Source organism: Spermophilus citellus (genome assembly GCF_964194105.1).
Source record: "Spermophilus citellus genome assembly, chromosome: 13".
Taxonomy (NCBI): domain Eukaryota; kingdom Metazoa; phylum Chordata; class Mammalia; order Rodentia; family Sciuridae; genus Spermophilus; species Spermophilus citellus.
Genome location: NC_138193.1, coordinates 12,273,463 through 12,291,574, shown reverse-complemented (window position 1 = coordinate 12,291,574; position 18,112 = coordinate 12,273,463).

Genomic DNA, 18,112 nt, shown 5'->3' with positions numbered 1-18,112 from the left:
CGAGTACCAAAAAGTAAAATAGGGGTGTTGGGGACAGAAATCTGTCAAACAGCAGTAGCAGCTCCCACACCTGGGCAGCCAGGGCTTGGCAGGAGGCATTTAAATGGGAAGTCCTCCTGATGTGCAGCGTTGATGGAGGCCGGCATGGGCCTCAGGCCAGGCAGCCCGTTGCGCCTGGAAGACAGAAAGTGGCTGTCTGTCTTGCTCCTGGGGCCCCGTCTCTGTCTTGGTGCCAATTATTTTCTCTAAACTGAAGGACTTGAGTCCCCTCCCAGGGACCAGGGTCTTGCTCCGCTGGTAGAGGAAATCTTGCATTTGCTGACCAAGTTCCCCGAGGAGGCCCCTGGAGATTCCCCTTCCTTCCTTCCTTCCTTCCTTCCTTCCTTCCTTCCTTCCTTCCTTCCTCCCTCCCTCCCTCCCTCCCTTCCTTCCTTCTTTCTTTCTTTTCGGCGGACACAACATCTTTGTTGGTATATGGTGCTGAGGATTGAACCCGGGCCGCACACATGCCAGGCGAGCGCGCTACCGCTTGAGCCACATCCCCAGCCCCTGGAGACTCCATTTCTGAAGATGGGCTGCTCTGAATTCCTTGCTCCCATGTTCTGCCCAGCTGTCAGGACTCCTGTGACCCCTGTGGAGCCTTGTGACCAGCCACCTGGGCTGGCTGACTGGCTGGCACTTCGACTGCCATGTTGGACCTGGAGACTGTGGTTCCTTCTAGTAACAGATGGCCCTAGACTCTGCCCTATCCCGGGTCCCGAGTCCCAGTAGGCTGGGGTCCACCCACGTGACCTGTGGTCTCCCAAAGCCTGAAGGCCTTTCCTCTAGAGGACACAGAGGATGAACCACCGGGTCAGGGAGGCTGCCCCGGGGGGAGGGTGCAGCCTGCAGTATTTTGATCTGCTGCAAGTCCTTCCTTGTTCCTCCCCTCAACCAACTGGAAACCCAGTGTCCATCCGGTGCAGCCCAGAAGCTCAACACCAAGCCAGAACTAGCACCGAGTCAAGACTGAAAACTAGGGGGTTTGCCTTTGGAATTTACAGTTCCACCTGGAAGAAGGATGAGAAGTGTGTGCGTGTGTGTGTGTGTGTGTGTGTGTATGTGTGTGTGTACCAAAAAGGAGAAATCACCCTTGTCTAGGGGGTCTGGAACGTGAAACAGCTTTTAATAGGCAGCTTGATGCAGCTGAGGTTAGAGATAGTCTCAAGTTCTTTGCTCCTCGCCCACCAAAAGATGGAGTCTAATTCTGCTGCCCCTGCAGTCCGGTTGGCCTTTGCCTCACCTCTGGAGTGTCGTGCAAGTGGCTTTCTGGGTCTTCTGGGTCACAGGAGCCTTGAGCTTCTAGCCAGACCTCGTGGAAGATTTGCTCAGGGGGAAGCCGATGCCGTGTCCGAAGTCCCACTGCCCTGAGACCCCGGGCTGTGGGGAAGCAAAAGCCAGCTCATGGAGGGGCAGCATGGAGTGAGGGACAGTCAGTCAGTCCCCTGCTGTTCTAGCCACCCCAGCCAACCCCAGACTTGGGATGAACAAGCTCTTAGAAGGTTCTATCCCCAATCCCTATCTGACTATAATTCCCCGAGTGAGAATCAACTCCAACTTCAGTCCACCAGAGAATTATGAAATATAATAATAAGCTACTGGGTTTTGGGGTGATTTCGCCACCACTGATAACTAGAGACAGGAAGTGGATGATAATGCAGCATGGGCAAAGGCCTTTAGAGTTCCTTTAGAGGATCCTGTTCTTTAAATCTTTGTAGGACCAGCTTCTCAGTTCTAGTTGCAGGACTCACTCCTCAGGCAGAGAACACACAGAGACTGTTGATCTCTCCACAGATACGGCGGGGAGATGCAGATCCATACAGCCCTTGGAAGGGCACCGAGCTTACCTTGTCTATGTGTGCCTTCAATTTCTCCTGGGGAGGGGGCCTTTGAGAGGTCTTTACGAGCCAGGGGGTCTTAGTGATGTTCTAAACCATCTAGATCTATTTTGAGAACTGAGTGGTACAAAGCAGATTCTTCCAAGGAAGAATCAAGGGAAATAATAGGATTTAAGTCAAGAAGTACGGATTTTCTACTTATTCTATGTTAAGTTAGTTGATAAGATTAAACATTTTCCCCTCGAGTTCTGAGAGGAGGGCTGGAAAGCATTCTGTAACTCTAAGTGTTAGATGCAGAGATGCAGAGGAACAGGTGGAACCCCGGGTTGGCGGGCCTTTCCTGTTCAGACTGTGCGGGGGTCTCTGTGAGTCCAGGGCCTTGGCCACCTCCTGGCCATTCAGAGCTTCAGGTATGAGGTGGGCCCAGGGAACACAGCTGGGGACAGCTGCAGGGTCTTGCTAATGATATGCTTTATCCCCAAGGCACAAAGGCCAGTCCCCCTGAGCCACCCCCCCTGCTTCTGCCCCCAGGGGTTCTCTGGAGCCACCTGCTACCCAACAGGCTTCACTCCTAGTCTCCCAGAGAGCCCAGGGCAAATCCATCCTGTGTGGATTAGGAAACTCACCCAGAGCTTTCCAGAAGGGAGAGGCAAGGACAGTAGGAGAGCTTCCCGCCTCTCCAGGAGGGCCCCTGACAGGAACTTGGCATTTGAGACTTACATCTTACATTATTTCTACACTCCCCGCCACACACACACACACACACACACACACACACACACGCGCGCGCACACACGCATGCGCACACACACGCACACACACACGCATACACACACGCACACACGCATGCATACACACAAGCACACACACATGCATACACACATGCACACACGCACACACACACGCATACACACACACATTAGAACATCTGTAAATGGACCAGGCTTACTGGGCCTCTGCTTTGGCCTCCCCATCCGTCACATTTTTAACACCTGATCAAAGGATTCTCTCTAGACCCAGGGAATATGGAAATAACCAGCCAAAGGGATTCCTCACTTCTCCCCTCCATTCTATTGCTATGTCCTGTTCTTCCCCTGGTTCCTGGAGGTCTACACATGGTCTCATATGGCGCTCACCACTTCAGGCAGGAGATGGTTAGGCAGGGCATCCCCAGCAGTCTGAAGGGAGCGTATTTTGAATGTAAGAAGCAAGGCGACAGCCTGTTTCTGCTCTAAGGGGGCCCTTTTCAGTTTAGAGCCAGTCAAGAAGTGACTTCTTTTTTTTTCCCACAAAAAAAGTCATAGAATGAACCTCCTCTCTAGTTTTGGTAGCAAGCAGGACAACAAGTAGGACTGACTCAGAGATCCTCAGGTCTGGGGGAGACCAGAGCCAGGTGGGCTGTAGTGGGTACCACCTCAGGGCATTTCACACGGAGGAAGACACTTTCCAGAGAGTTCTGGAAGGAGCTCAGCCTTCTGCATATTCATGTCAACTGAACCTCTGAGGCTTGGCTTTAATCCTGATCTTAGAAATGACATTGGAGGACAAGAAAACTTACAAAAGAGAACATGCGGCTCCATGCCATAAAAGACAGGTAAGCTGCGCCTGGTCAAGGACGTCCTCGTGTCTGAGAGCGTGAGAATTAACACGGAGTCAGTCTGTATTACCTGGAGCTGGTTTGCCGTGGATGTGGTTAACTGGATAATAAGCTTTTTTTGTCCTCATTCTAGAGCAAGGATCAGCCATGCCGTTCACTGTCTTTTTGGAAACTCATGTTTATTAAAACTCCCCTGGGGTTTGTCACACATCTATTTCCTGTTTGAATACCCAGGGCAGCAAAGTGAGCCGACAGTCATGCTTCGACGGAGCCCAGTCCTGAGAGGACACGATTCTCCTGGCCCACCATGCCCCACGGAAAACATTTAGAGACATCCTGCCTTGGCCTGATTTCCTCTGAAATTCACCCTGAAACAAAGGCTGATGTGAACGTGGCTCATTCAGGATGCAACATCCCAAAGAGCAGGAGTGAGGGAGGGAGGGCCAGGAGTGGGGACAGGGAATAGCTGTGTTACCCAGTTGGGCAGCAACCAGGTACTCTTTGCTTGGGACACTGTGAAGGATCTTCTGGAGTGGGGCGTGGAAGCCTTCCCCTGGGACAGGAAGGGACCCATTGCCTCCTTCAGGGTCAGCTGTGTTTCCCACCGCTCAGCAGCTGGGGAGGGGTGGGGTGAGGCTGGCTGGGTGCATCCAGCGAGGACCTCGCTCCTGTGGAGGTGGCTGGACAAGAGTGAGGCTGGCTTCTCAAGAAGTGTCCCACAGACGTGGGTCCAGGCAGAGAACTGGTCAGCACTCTCTCCAGAAAGAGCCAATACGTGGTGGCTGGCAAGGCTGCACACTAGGCCCCAGACAACCTGAGCCCCGCTGCAGACCAATTGCACAGAAGCGAGGTCCTTGTGACGGAGTCAACAGGAAGATGCTCACATGGAGTTGAATCATGTTTGGAAGTTCATCTCTGATGCTGGCGTTGGAGGAATGCAGGTTTTCACTGGAGGAACAGAGCTCTAGAAACCGAGGGCCCCAGAGAGCGTGGCACTTACCTCTGTGGCAACACAGGCACGTGCTTTCCTTGGCACTCATGTCACCAACACCGTGTTTACATCAGGAGCCCCTGACTGGGTTGGCATTTAGTCTCTACCTGGAAGAGACAGAAGGTTGGGAAATGGATGGGATTTTTCCTGCAGAAGCTTCAAAGAGTTGCAAGAGAATTAGAAGGAGGAAGACACTAGAGAGGACCTGGGTGGGTGGGGCACGTGCAAGGGAGACTCCATGGCAGAATTAACTAGTTTCATAGAGCTCCTAAAAACAAACGAGACAAGGCTGCGAGGAAAAAGGGGTGCCTGGCCCCACTGACCCTTCTCCGGAGGAGCCTGGAGCTGTGGGGAAGCAGTGCGCCATCTCTTGCACTAGGGGGCGCTGTTGACCCAGGACCATGTAAAGGTTGCTACCTGACCAGGGCCCCCGCAGGGTGGGGGCGGGGTGGGCAAGAGCAGTAATTGCTCAAGTGGATGGAAAACACGTTTCTTAGGGTTCCTGTGCAAGGCCCCGTGAATCCTGAGGGCTGATTTGCATTTTTAACATGTTATGCTAATAATATCTCATTGCAACAGAGGAAACAGCTTCCTGTCCTCCACTGAGGAGTCCAGATTCTATCCCCAAACTGTTGTCTCAGGTAAAGATTTATATAAAAGGCTCAGAGGGAGGCCGTAATAGATTTTGATACATATTTCACACTATTTTTTTCTAGCACACCACTGATCTCACAGGCAGATTTATGGAAATGCAGTATTTATTATACAATATCCATGTTTCATTAAATCTGATTGCATTGCGAGGGAGAGTTGGCGCAGCAGTCTCAGGGCTGAGCCAGACTGAGCCTCCCCCCCCCCCCCCCCCCCCGGGGAGGCCAGGAGGGGACCCAGATGTCTCCTGGTGGTACCGTGGGTCCTCAGCTCTGTCGGTAACCTCCCTCCCATAACCTTGAAGGGAAGGCGCTGGCTCCTCTCCCCCCCACCCCACCCCCACCCCAGCAGCAGGACTGGGCAGGGTATGAATAACATGCTCAGAGACAGCAGCCCTCAATCTTATCTGAGCCAGGAGCCTGGCTTGTTATCCAGTCTGCCGCCCGCAACTTATCTAAGCAGCCATGGGGAATGCTTCCTTGGGTCTCCCTACTCAGTGGGTCCCCAGTAGACCTGCCCTCCTTGGAAACCCTGGAAACCTGAGAAGATTCACTTCCAACAGAGCCCTCTGGGCCAGGAATCAAATTGGCCTGGCTCCCCTCTGATCTCCCCGAGGCGGTGCACAGGGGGTCCGGGCAGCTGTAGTAACTCTACCCCTGCCGCTCCTCAGGTCCTTTTCTTTTCCTAGACAAGATTTATAAGGCACGGTTTAGTCTTACGGTAGACAGACATTCCCAGGAGGGGCCCTGAACTCCTGTATACCACGGCCCCTCTGTTCCCTGCAAGTTAACTCCAAGATGGGGTTTTAGATAAAGTTGGGTTGATACCCAAGGAAAAGGGAATTTGCTTGAGACCAGAAGCCACTTTACAGGACTTGATGGATTGGGTTGACCTCAGGAGCCAGGGAGGGGAGTGGGCAAAGGAACCAGAATGGCCTGGACACTTTCAGGCCTTTGTCTGCCCAGCCTGGGGCTGTACGGAGAAGCTGTATGGGCGCTGGAGTCAGAAAAAGCTAAATCTGAGTCCTGGCAGCCTCCCTCACTGAGTGCCTGGGGTGGGTTATTGAGTTTTCTTACCTATAAGATGAGGATAATGCTCACCTCTTTGGGTTGTTGGGAAATAATAGATATTCAGCACAGACCCTTGCACAGAGAGAGAAGCCAATGTTAGCCATTGTTATGAGTTCCCTTAGTTAATTCATTTAAGCCACAGACCCAGTGACCTTTCTGTTGTCCTGAGAAATGGACAGCATCACTACAGAGAAGGGACAGCACCCGGGAAACAAGTGGGGGTCGATCTCCACTCAGACTGAGGTTCCAATCAACCCAAAGCTTGATCGGGGATGGGAGGGATGCTAGGTGGCAGGAGACAATAAGACACAGAATGACCCCCTGTCATTGGGGGGCTAGGGACATTTTCCACAAGCTGATCCCCAGGGTCACGAACACCTATATACTTTTCCAAGGTGGGACTTAAGAACATGCCCAGTCTATCATAAATGCCCTTTTATTTACCTGGAGATGTCAGTTCCCAGACAGCCGGGGCCTGGCTGCTGATCTGAATAGTAATCAGCTTCTCCTGTCTCCCTGTCTTTACAAGAACCTGGGACACTAATAACTTCCCCAGGGAGTGGCTGCAGCTTTGCAGAGTGTCTGTGGGGACGCACAGCCGGCCTCCGCCATCCTCCTTGCAGCAGTCAGGGATAAAAAAGATTTTTTTTTTTAACTTAGCTGACAGTTTCATTAAAAAAAAAAAATAAAAAAAAAATAAACGCTTGTGTCTGTTGTCCACAGCGGAGTGACATTTGTATTTTTAAACAGCTACTCAAAATTTACTTTCTATGGAAACTCCATTTTATTTTGTTTGTTTTAAAATTTGGAAAATGCCAAAAGCCTACTGCTTTGTAACTCAGCGTCCCTAGACATTGTGACAACAGCCCTACCCCTCACTCTAGGCTTGTGTGCAGAGGGGGTGGCATTGGGAGAACCCCTTTTCTATATAGATACCCTGAGAAAGCACTTGGGTTGTTTAAAAAAAAATGGTTTTAATGTTCTCAATGTTGAACCCAGGCATTCTTTCATGCAGTGTCTATTTGCTATTTGCACAGTTGGCTCAAAAGGCCTGGTCCCTGGGGCTTCCATTTAAAGCTAGATTCTTGTAACTTCAGCCTGGGGACGGAGGCCCCTCCTGCCACCTGGGTCCTGCTCCTCAGCCCTCGATGCTGACCCCCACGGCCCTCTCGGCTGTGCCAGGGTGCAACATAGGAAGAAGGTGAAAGGTCGAGAGAGGAAGGAGTTCAGTGTCAAAATCAGCCCTTGGCTCAGGGAAGCTTGGGCCTCCTTTGGACTCCTGCCTGCACCACCCCTATTCCCAGGCCCCAGGAGATGGCAGGTCCTTACAGCAGGGTCTCCTGGAGAGGTTTCCATTCCCACAACTAAGTTTATTCCATCAGAGTTTTTTTTCTTTACCTAAGTCTAATTGATGCTGTCATGATGTCAGAGCAAATGTTATGATTTTAGTCAAAAGCAGTAAACTAGAAGAGACAGTCTGGATTACAGCTTTCCTGTCTATCCCAGGACTACCATGAAAGGCCCAGCCAGACCCGATGGTGTGCAGTTGCCACCAATCCGGACCACGCAGAGCCCCGAGTAGAAAACCAGCCTGCCAGGCTTGTTCCCAAGTGATTCTAAATGAGGTATGAATATACACCTTTATCACCTCTGTCTACCTAGATAGATTCATTCTCCATTAATTTCTTTCTAGGAGTTGTTCATTCTATCCTGCAAGATTCCTCAACATCTAGCAGTGTCAGATTTTGGGTGGGTGGGTGGATGGATGGATGGATGGATGGATGGATAAATGAATAAAAGAAAGCATGCACGGTGCTTTAATTTGCAAAGCAAATTAAACCCACAGGCTCATCTTCCATGAGCTCATTTCCTAGCTGACTGTTGGGTGTTGGGTGACATGGGGAAAAATTTTAAAAAGGAATTTGTGTTTATACTTTCACCCAGCAAAATGCATATCAGATTACGGAAAAAAATCAGAATGTCTGTAGATAAAATTAAAAGTGTGGGGTTTTATCAAGTCATCGAAGTAAATCATGCTTTGCAAGATGCCCGCAAAATTGCAAATGTTCTCATGGTCCTAATTCAAAATGTGTTCCTTAAACAAAGAACATCTTGGTTTGATTCCTTGTGTTTTGAAGCCTGTATTGAACAGATATATGTTTTTCCGGTGTGATATAAAAAACACAAGGGGTATGTAAAAATGTTCCGTCATTTCATCAGATGTATAGATTTTCCAACCAGCAATTCTATAGAGGAGTACAACCCAGTTAAGGGTAACTGATATGCACTTAACTTAATTGTCATCTAGTATTTGGGATTTTGTCCTTAGAGTTTCAGATCCCTGGTTTTTTGTGCTTATTTAAAATCTGGTAGTTAAGGCACAAGTATCTTCTCTAGGACAGACACACTGATCCTGTCCACAGATGGTCCTTGGAAGGTTTTCTGAGAATTGGGGGGAATGTCATTAAAGACCCAGGGGCTGAACATGCCTAACCCTGCCTTTCTCTTTTGCATTTCAATGGGTGGCTTTTCACAAGCAGCTGATGGTAACAGTTGTGTTGGGTGGGTTGAAGTATAATCTCACTACCCCAGTATAATCTCACCTCAGCTAATTGTATCTGCAATGACCCTATTTCTGGGTAGGTTCCACTCACACAGTGACACGGAGTTGAGACCCCAATAACCATCGATGCTTTTTCAGGCACTGAGAAGCAATGTGACATTGTGGTAGCAACTGCTTTGCAGTCTCTCCAGAACTCCTGCTGCAGGTACATTCTGAGGTACGAGGGATGTGTTACTCATCCTACTGTTACTGTAACAAAATACCTGAGACCATCAACCTCAGAAGAAAGGTTTATTTTGTCTCACCATGTTGGAGGTTTCAGTCCATGGTTGGTTGTTCCCATTGCTTTGGGACCTGTGGCAAGACATCACACTATGGCAAGTAAGATGTGGCACAGCAAACCTGCTCACCTTATAGCTAGGAGGCACAAAAGATTGGGGTTCCACAATCTCCTTGGAGACACACCTCCAAAGACCCCCAAACGCCTACCAGACCCCATCTTTTAAAGGTTCTATCATTTCCCAGTAGTTGCATGGGCTTATACGATGAGATTATACTGGGGTAGTGTGGGCCTCTATTCATTTTGACTCTCCTTATAAAAAGGGGAGCTTTGGAGACACACACACACACACACACACACACACACACACACCCCAAACCTTTAATACACAGGCCTTTGAGGGACATTCCAGTTCAAATTGAAGTAGGGGCTTAGGACTTTGATGTGTGAATGTGGGGGACACACTTCAACCACCTGGAAGACATCCATCAGAAGTTAAGACACAGAGAAAGACTCTGCAGCCCAACTGCCCTCCTTCCCTTCTGCCCCTTCCAAGCCCTCCTGCTCCTTCCCCCACAGCTGTCTCAAAGCCCTGAGAGACTTGTCCCTTTACGTCTTGCCTGTGGCTTGGTTTCCTGAGACCTCCCAGACACCAGTCATTAGCAAGAGATGCAGCAATTAGCCACGTCCTGCTAACTCTTTAGCACAAGGACTCTTGACCTGCCAAATTTTGATCCACGTGTGATTTCTTTTTATAAAACCGTGCATACCTCTTGTTACCCTAGCGTCTATCAGAAGGGACACTGGATTGGGTGGCCCACATGACGAGCGACGCTGCATGACTCACAGAGACCCTTGAGAGGCAGAAGGAGGAGCCCACTGGCATGCTGGACTTGAACATGTGACGTCCCACTCATACAGTGACGTGGAGCTGGGCCCCCAAGAACCACCAAAGCTCCTTCAGGCACCAAGAGGCAATGTGACACTGCGGCGTGAATTGCTTTGCAATTACTGATTTCTGAATACCTGTCAAGACGACCCTTTTAGTGCATGCCTCGGAGCACCACAGAGATGGAAAAATCCCACCCTGTCAGGTGCAGCTTTCCACCTGGACAGCAGGTAGATGGAGAAGGGAAGGCAGTTACATCCGGGAAGAGCCAAAGAGAAAAATCTAAGACAGCAATATGAGAGCAAGAGGAACCCGTCAGAGAGCTGGGTTTGAATCCGCACTGGATGGCTGGATGACCTCAGACAAGTCCCGGACCTCCCCAGACCTCCCCGTCTGTTCAATGTGCTTATCATAATGCCTGCCCTGTGGAGTGCTCACGAAATACGTCACAGTGGCTCTAGTGTCCTAGGCTGTGTCCATCTCTGTGAGTCCAGCCCTGGTGAGCGGTGCAGGCACAAGCTCTGTGAGACTGCCCTCAAAGGACTTGGTAGCTGCAAACTTGCCTTTGCTACAAAAGCTGCTCTTGCAATGCAAACAGGCCAGAGTCCCCCGCTCCACCCGCTCCCCCAGCTCCCCCAGCTCCTGACCCGCCGTCAGGTTCTGCATGCATGGCTGGCTTCCTGAGCAGTGAGAGGCTGTGGGCAGGAAGGGGAAATGAGAGCGGCCGGCTGTGCACACCTGGGCTGTATCAATGGCCACGTTGTAGAGCTGGCCCTCCTGGGCTGCTGGCTCTGTGGCTGTGTTAGTCATTGCCTCATGGGGCCTTGGTTTGTTTTCATACTTTTGTGAGTGTGGCATGCACCTTCAGGAACTCATCTCTAATTGCCTTCCCTCCCAAGGGACCCAGTTCCTTCTCTACTCCTCTCTTCTTTCTAAGTCATTTCTTTCTTTCCTTCTTTCTTCCTCTGTCTCTCTTCCTCTGTATTTTTCTTCAATCAAGTAGAGATAAGGAGGCAGAGGTCCAGGATGAAGGAGAGTAATACTGGAGCAGGGAAGCTCACTGATGTTATTCTGGAAAAGTCTCCCTGGCTAACCCAGAGGGGCTCTGTCAGCTCGCGGGTTCTGGTTCTCGCAAACATGAGCAGCATGTTCACATAGGAAATTTGTTTCCTAAGGCCTCTATGAATATGTCCCTGTGTTTACAGAAGTCATGAACAGCCCTGTAAGTAGCCACTGAATGAAAACATGTCTCAGAACTACACCAACATGGGCCCTTTCCTAATCAGAAATATCTGATTATATGGTGCAAAATCATGTAAAACTGCAAACTTTACAGGAACTTTATATAATCTCATTTCTAGACACACACTGCCCCAAATTGGTGCCTAAGTCTCGGTCTTTTGCACCAACACTAACTCTTCTTATTCTGTTATTGTTTTGGACATGAGCTCATCCAGCTCCGAGCTTCACATTTCACTCTCCGCGTCAGCACACAGAGGTCTAACACATGTTAAGATGTCAAATTCAATGCTCTATCGTGTGGATGTACCAACATTTATCTGACATTCTTCTTTGGGGTTCATTTGGGTTACTTCATTTAACATTTTTAAGTAAAGACACAAGAACATTCTTAGGTCTTTGGAAACACATAGTTTTAAAAGCTTAAATCTTGGATGTAGAGATACTGTGTCAAAAGATACGAATTTTAAACATTTCTGTAGATATTGCTAAGTGGCAAACCAACAGATTTGCACTTGGACAACAGTGTATTCGAGGGCCTGTGTATTACCACTTCCGACCTTTAGCCCTCTTGCTCCTTGGCCATTCTGGTGAGTGGAACAACATGTTGCTGTAGTTTCGTTCACACACCTTGTGAACACTGGTTTCTTCCTCCTGGCCCACCTCCACTTCTTCACTCTTTTCCTGTCCCTTGTAGATACGTCATTATGGTTTGGAGATGAGGTGTCCCCAGAAGTTCATCTGTGAGACGATGCAGGAATGTTCAGGGGGTGAAATTGTCAGATTGTGAGAGTTGTAACCTAATCAGTGGATTAATCCACTGATATGGATTAGTCAGGTAGTAACTGGGCAGGTAGAGAAGGCTGGAAGAGGTGTGTCCCTGGGCGTGTGTCTCTGGGTTTATATTTTGTCCTTGAGGAATGGAGCTCTTTCTCTCCTGGTTGCTGTGTCTTGAGCGGCCTTCCCCTGCCCCACCCTCCCGCCATGATGTTCTGCATTACCTTGGGCCCAGAGCTATGGAGTCATGGCCTGAACCTCTGAAACCAGGAGCCCAGATAGAATTTCTACCTCTAAATTTTGCCCATCGGGCCTTTGGGTCACAGTGATGAAAAGTTCAATAAAACACGTGAATGGGAAGTGCCCCAAACGTGTAGTAGAAACTTCAGCAAAACAAAGGCCAATAAAAGGCAAATTCACACCCAACCATTCAGAACAGATTGACCTTCAGACTGGAGGTACCAGCTCTGGGTCAGGAAACCATACTTCAGACTTAGAGCCACAACACTTTCTGACGGCCTTGACCCATGGGAAGGGTGGTGGATGGGCTGAGCACACTTGGGGAGAGTCGGCTTCAGCTGTCTCTGGGGGCCTGCTGAGGGGCTGCGTCCCAGCTCAGGTCAAATATGCAGGGCCAGAATGTGGCACAGAGCCGCAGCCCTGCATTCTGTGGCCACCTCCGTCCCTTCCAACCCTTCCCTGCTGTTGAACTACTTCTCATCCCAGCACATATGCTGTCGGGTCCCCAACAGCCCTTGCATATGGCAGATCCCAGTGGCAATGAGCAAGAGGTCACTGGCCACAGAGGTTCTGACTCTACCCTGGATCCAAAGGGCTCCTGAGTGCATGGAAGTCTGCTTCGTCCAGATTCCCCAGACAGCCAACCTGCCTTCTCTCCCTCCCTCCCTCCCTCCCGCGCTCTCTCTTTTAATGTCCTCTAATGATGCCTGGATAGCGGCCAGCCCTAGAACTGGCAAGAGACCTGCCTTACCCAGGTGGCCTCGAGACCACCCCCAAAGCCGGCTTGGACCTCTGCCCCTGAGAGGAATTGCCCATAAAGCATTCTATGTTTTTCCTCTCAGACACATATTCTTGAAATTAATATGTCACCACCTTCTCTGTGGTCCCTGCCTGATGGAGGGTAAAACTATGTATGTTTCTGTACCCAGAAACTATACCTGATTTTTTTTTTTTAAGAAAAGGCTCACATTTTTGGTACCACATGCATTTCTTTAATTTCTGTGGGCTCATGCTAGAATACCATATTGCTTTCCTAGTTAACGTGTCCTGAACATAATTAAGCCTGTTTTAACTAAGATTCACACTTGAGAAGTGTGAATAGCATAACTCACTCAACCCCTTTATGAAAAGAGGGGAAACACGCAAAGCTCATTAGAGTTTCTCAAGCATTCATTCAGGAACTAATTGCTAGTTTTTATGCCCCTTCAGAACCCAAACAGCTCTCTTTAGGAGCTGTTCCTAAAATCAGAACTTTATGACCACTTTGCAGAACATTTGCCTGTGACACCATAGGTCAAAGGAAAAATTCTTGTCCTCAGTGTTCCAACCTGCACCACCTTGTGGACTAACATATGAATGGGAATTTGTTGAGGGTCGTGATGGGTGACAGAGGGACACATTGCCGAGCACCTGAAAGATAATCAAGACAAAGACACTGAGACAATTCAGTCTGGGGAAGAACCTGCCAAGTGTTTAAAAAAAAAAATAAGGCTCATTTAAGTTCTCTCCATTATAAAATTATTCATGCTCATTTCAGAGATGAAAAGTTTAGATGGATAGAGGAGGAAAATCACTGACAAAGCCCCACTTCAAGAAAACATCATTAACATTTTTATTTATTATATGCCTCTATGATAGGCCTTGACCTTGGTTAGTGTCCCAGGGTAGTTTGTTCCATGATTATGGCTCCCATCGCCCTCCTCAAAACCTGTTCTTTTACTTATTCATTCAACGGATCTTCATGAAGTCCCGTGTTAAGGGCTGAGTCCTGAGACCCCTGGAGAAAACACATACTCTAGTTGAAGGAGACACAATACATGAGTGAATGAGTGTGGAATGAGGCTGGGAACTCACTGGAAATTTGTAAGCAGAGAGCAGCGTTTTCTGCTTTATGTGTTTTAAAATGGGTTTCTTCAGTGTGGAGAATGGATCCCAGGGAGAAAAGAGCAGCATAGGGTGAACAGGTGGGAGGTCACTGCAGAGGCTGAGACGAGCCACAGAGCAATATGGCAGCTTGGACTGGAGTGGTCGAATGGCACTGGGGGAGGGGAGGAATGTTTAGGCGTTTGGGTCCTCAGAACTTGCCGATGTGTGTCATGGATGTATCATGGGTGTGAAAGAAAAGGAGGAATGGAGAGTGGCTACCAGGACTCTGGAATGAGTACCTGTGTGAATGAGAGCACCAACTTCAGAGGCAAGAAGACTCGGAGAAGAGCAGGTTGGAGGTAAAATAAAGAGGCCTGTGGTGATGGGCAAGGTGCCCAGTGGACATCCAGGTGGGAAGGTCAAGTTTGCAGTTGGATGAATGAATCTGGGATCCAGAGCCAGATTGTCTAATTGGGAACTATTGACACATGGACAGCATTAAACTCTGGAAACGGCTGAGGTCAGTTGGGGACCACTGTGAGTTGAGAACAGAAAGACTCTGTAAGAAAGTGCCCCACCTCTTAAAAACAGAGGATGAGGAGACCCTTGTGCCATACCCCAGCCACAGGCTCCCTGCCTCCACAGATGGTCTGGGGATATGTGAAACAGGAGGCAGATTTTCTTCTCAACAAATGTCATTTTGTGAAGGAATATGTTGTATTCTGGTACCTATTGAAATTGTGGAAGTCAAAGCAGTATTCTACAATCTTGATTTAAAAGATGACTATTGTCATGTATGTAAAAAAAAAAAAAGATGGCAGACTACGTATTGACAATCCAATATGTAAATCACATAATAAAATACATTTAAATGGCTTTTTAAAGCGGCATAAGAAAGAAATTTTATATGTAATTGCTGTTCATGAGAATTGGTGAGCATTTTCACACCATTCTTTGTATGTTTGTAAATGTCCTTTGGAACTTCCTCTTTTGACCAATGAATTATTTAGAAGAATGTTGTTCAATTTTCAAGCATTTAGCGATTTTCCTATTTCCTTCATCTGAGTTTTAGTTTGATTTCATTAAGGTTGGAGAACATAATCTATATGATTGTAATTCCTTTACATTTTTTTGAGGATACGGTGTATTTTGATGAATGTTCCATGAACAATGGAAAAAATATGAATTCTCCTGTTGGAAGGATGGTGGCAGAGGGTTTATATTTACCAGTTTGATTCTATTGGTCAAGTCTACTGTTTTGGTCTTCTCTATTCTTGTTTATTTTCTTTCTAAAAATTCTGCCAGTTGCTGGGAGACGGGTATTGAAATCCCCAACTATAATTACACATTTTTCTGTTTTTCCTTTTAGCTTTATTAGTTTTGCTTTGTGGGTTTTGAGACTCTGTTATTTGGTGTGTACACATTTAGATTCATTGATTTCTTCCCAGTGAATTGATTCTTTTATAATCATATAATGCTTCTCTTAGTCCATGGTAATTTCTTTGCTCTGAAATCTACTTTATTAGCTATTCATACAGCAACTACTGTTTTGGGGCTATTAATATTTGCATGTTATATTTTCGCCTGCGCTCTTGCTTTCTATCCGTCCATGTCACTGAATGTGAAGTGGATTTCTTGTAAACAGTGTATAGTTGAAGCCTGTCTCTGCCTTTTAACTGGTTTATTTAGACTATTTACATTTAAGGGATGGTATGTTAGAACTCAAGTCTGCCATTCCAGTGTTTCCTGTTTCTTTTCCATTTCTCGTTTCTCCTTGGTTGCCTTTCTGCAGGTATCTGCACGATTTTTAGGATTCCACTTTGATTTGTTTATAATGTTCTTAAGAGCATCTCTTCCTTTTTCTGCATTGCTCTGGATCTTGTGGTAGAGATTTATTCTGTTCTACTCTTACCAACATTTTTACCACTTCCCAAGGACTGTGGAAACCTTTACCAGGGTTGACCTCCCTTTAATTTTCCCGTGCTTACGTGAGTATGAGATGGCTTTGTTTTCATAGTCAAATATGATTTTACGCAACTCCCGAGGAGGAAGGTGGCCTATGGCGTGTGCCCATGTAGAATTCTTCGCATTACTCTTTTCTTCTTTCATGGTGCTCCAAGATCCTTTTATCCTCTCCGTCCCATTTAAAGACCTTGTTTCAAACATTCTTTAGGGCTAGGTTTGTGAGCTGCAGATTCTTTTCATGCTCAGTCATTGAACAATAGGCGTATTTCCCATTTACTCCTGAAGGATGGTTGTACCAGATAGAGAATTGGTGGTTGACAGTTCTTTTCTTTCGGAACTTGAAAAATGGGCTGCTTCCTTCCGGCCTCCCTACTGCGCGGTGTCCTCCCACAGGGACTGTCCTTTTCCTCTGGCTGCTTTTAAGAATTTTTCTCTTGTCTTTATTTTCCAGAAGTTTAATTATGATCTTGGGCTTGGCATGGATTTCTTTGGATGTATCTCCTTTGGAGTTCACCCATCTTTATCAGTTTATGGTCTTTGGCCCGATTTGGGAAGCTTCTTAGGAGATGTTTCTTTGCACTCTCTTCAGCCAGGGCTTGCAAAGGTAGGACCTTTTGTTGTTAATCCCGTAGGTCCTTGGGGGTTCCTTTTTTTTTTTTTTAATTTCAATTTGCTTCCTCTCTGTTTTTTTCAATTGGGTTAAATCCACTCATATTCCTCAATCAGCTTACTGATTCTATTTTCTCTTGTCCCCTCCCCACCAACTGGGGTAAACCAATACATTTTTTAAAAAATTTTTAGTTCCTGGGTCTTTTCAGTTTTATAATTTCTAATTGTTTCTTTTTTATAACTTCATTTTCTTTGCTGAGGCTTTTATTTTTATTTCTGTCAACAGAATTTGTAGTTGACTGTTGAAGTATTTTCCTAAAGATCACCTTAAAATCCTTGTGGGATAATCCCCACACCGGGTTCATCTCACTATTAGTTTCTGTTCTTTTTTTTTTTTTTTTCATTTCTTTCAGTTATGATTTTCCTGCTTTTTTTTTTTTTTTTTTTTTTTTTTTTGTATGACTTGGAACGTTTCTCTTGTTTCCTGGACAGTGTGACGTTGTCTCAGGAGACTGTCTTTTGAGGTTTAGTAAGCCCGCTACGGCAGTGTTTGCAATGACAGTTTCCTTTTCACAATCTTTTGGGGGCTCTTTTGTTCTGTTTGGTTTCCCTGATGCTCATGAGGCTCCCACTGAGTGATGCATAGAAGGCATTTCTCCAAATTGGTTCCTTCAGATGGGGGAAGGGACCCTCTGGCCCTTGGAAATAAAGAGCACTTGCCAGGGTGCCCCCCCCCCCCCCGCTGGTGTACCCTGCCAGCCTGTGTCTTTGGGTGGGAGAAGAGCCTCAGAGCTTGGAGACCAAGAGGCTTCCTATGCTTAGGGTGTCTGAAGGAAGAATCTGCCCTTCTAGAACTGCCCGGCTTCCTGGTGTCTTTGGAAGAAGAAAAGTACCTCAAGCTTGTAGGAAAAGACAGCCTTTCCCTGATGGTTTATCAGTGGGGCTCCTGATCCAACCTTGGGGTCTCTTGTTCTATCCTGGGGGAGGAGTCAGCCCCCGGGGGCCACTTTCTGTTGCAAAGTTGGGGGTTGGGAAACCTGGGGCAGAGATGGCTGGAGGGTCCTGCAAAGAGCACAACCCTGCTGCCATACTGCTCCTCCGCTCCTTGGTCGCCAATCAATTCACTTTCTTCTTTCCACCTGTCAGAACTCTTTGGTTGCCTCTTAAACTAAAAAGAAAATCTCTGAGAACTAGGGGTAGACCAAGGGTTCTTGGAATTGACACCAAAAGCACAATCCAGTTGATACTTAGGGCCTTCCTCCATGAAGACCCTGTGCATAGGACGAGCTGGTGAGAAAGTATTTCCAAGCCACACATCCACTGAAGGAGTGGTACCTCAGAACCCAACGGGATCAAGAGAACAAGAGGGCGAGCCAGGATTGGGAGAAACACAGGCAGAAACACTGACCACGAAGAACTCTGAAAACTCAGCAGAGAGAAAAGAAGCTACTTAAAATGGGCAAAAGACTTAAACAGACACCGCACCAAAGAAGACACG